We start from the raw sequence: 2344 nt of genomic DNA on the forward strand, positions 1-2344 counted from the left end.
TATATATATATATATATATATATATATATATATATATATATATATATTTGTTGATGGTGGGTGGGACCCCCTTTGCCCACACCACACACATTGAACATTGACCAATGAGATATTTTTCTTCATTTCACTCCATTGCCTATTATTTAACTGATCCATCTTTCTAGTCTCATAGATGATGTTGGGGTCCCCTGACTGCATTTAATACATCAGCAACATTGTTAACGACATGCGGGTGATGTGCAAATCCATGTGTGCTTATCCTGGTTACCACTTTGAATTAGGGTTGATGGGTTAGTTTTTACGCATCCGGCAATGTCCTCCATTATAAGCAGTAATGCCTTTAGATCATGATGTCTTTCACTCTATCTGTGTCCATTCATTAGTTCACCCATATTAGTAAGGTTAGGCCCATAATATTTTCCTTGGTTTTAATATATTCCCCATGTCCATATACTTTCAACGATGATAATTTTTGAATTTCATTAAAATTACTTTTTAATTCCTTATATCTTCATCCAATACTATGTAGTATTCATTTCCTTTATTAATTATGGCCTTCTTCCATTCATATTCATGAGAAAAGTTTCACAATGAAGAAAGGAAACATGCAAGAGACATCGAAGATTTCAACAAATGCAGAGATTTTGAGAGAAGATGTGAACAATATCATTGTGGTAGACACCCATGCTCATAATCGTGTGCCTCTTGATTTTGAATTTCCTTTTATAAAATGTTTTACAGAAGCTCAAAGGTTCTCAGCCAAAGGACTATGTTCCTTACGAGAATAGTGAGATCTAAGCCAATACCAAAAATGGCTCCTATGATGAAAAAATGTGACTCCAATCTTTACCAGTTTCTGTTGACCATTTTCTACAATATGACTGGTGTAGCTTCCTTCTTATATGCCATTCAATCTTAAATTCGAACTCCAAACACTTCTATTTTGTTGTGTAACACACCATGGCTCTGATATGTTATCCAAAACATCATATAAAGCACTTTGCCACTGTTAATTCTCCACATGATATAATCCTCAGCTACTCAACAGCAATCACCGCAGTACCATTTGACCTCCACTCGTTGCATAATTTCAAGAATATATATTATTTTTGCCAGCTTCATTTTATTTCTACTCCAACTCTACGAGTCCCATTACACACCACATATCCAATACTGGCTGAAGCAAAGCTAATTCCCGTTAGAAAATCTTTGGTGCTTAGATCAGACTCCAAATATGGGGAATGCGTGTCCTTTAACCCTAATGCTCTAGCTACGAAATCTATTGGGAGTTTCCCATTAGAAAATCTATCAGTAGGTCTTTTATCAATAAAATCTTGGTCATATGGGAGATGATTGGCCTCAGCAATGGTGGGGATGAAATTATTATTGCTTGGATCAATAATGGAGTCCCCCAATTCATACAGAGTGGAAATCTTGACATTCCAATTAACATCTCTACTATATTTTGCCATTTTATCTTCTAATTTTCTTGACTTTGCACTGAATACTTTCCATAGGATGGCAGGAAAGATGCTCTGATACCATTTGTAATGAACCCAAATTGGGGGTCCATCATTTTTCTATGGATGGTTTTGATAATTTCTATTTGCTCCCCCTTTTCTAGATTTTATTCATTATATATATGTTTTCGTTGTAAGAGTCCCGTCCTTTCATCATATATTATATTAATTTAATAGTTATATTATATGATTATATATATTTTAAGCTTAATTATAACAATTAATATAATATTAATAGTTATATTACAATTAATATACCGACTATATTTATATTACATTGTATTAATATAGTATTACCATATTAAAATATATCATAATGATAATATCATTATTCTTGTATTAGATTTGTATTTTCATATTACAATATAATATGATATTATTACATGATTATAATATAACATTATTTGTGAAATATTATTATTTTAATATTAATATTAATATATGATACTTATTAATTATTTAATTTATATGTTAAAGTGGGGACATTATAGTTGCCTTGCTTTTTTTGCATTGTTTCTAGCTACATTGTCACTAATCTTGGAGGTGGGGGGGAGGGCGTGTGTGTTAGAGTACAAGTTAATTACCTTTATCTACACTTAAGGTTTCACTATTGTAGATCACTATTTAGTCACTATTGAAGCTTGACTTTTGTTATTTCATGTGCATGACATTCAAAGTGAATCATGTGGGTGACATTTGATAAAAGTTTCCTTTTATTAAATGTCACATTATCCCTTTAGGGTTAGGTTAACTTGCTTGGCAAGTTTCTAAGGAAGTGACTTGCTTAGCAAGTCTCTCCAAGTAGACGATTTCCTTTATAAGGA

The 2344-nt window shown here is 32.2% G+C and overlaps 1 pseudogene; it reads right to left on the bottom strand.

Annotated features, from left to right (window-relative positions):
• Window positions 1–1118: 1118 nt before the first annotated feature.
• LOC149547320 (GDSL esterase/lipase At2g04570 pseudogene) lies at window positions 1119–1472 on the bottom strand (annotated as a pseudogene).
• Window positions 1473–2344: the final 872 nt, after the last annotated feature.

This window comes from Cupressus sempervirens, chromosome 7 (genome assembly GCF_028749045.1).
Source record: "Cupressus sempervirens isolate cs-2001-9-10 chromosome 7, ASM2874904v1, whole genome shotgun sequence".
Lineage (NCBI taxonomy): Eukaryota > Viridiplantae > Streptophyta > Pinopsida > Cupressales > Cupressaceae > Cupressus > Cupressus sempervirens.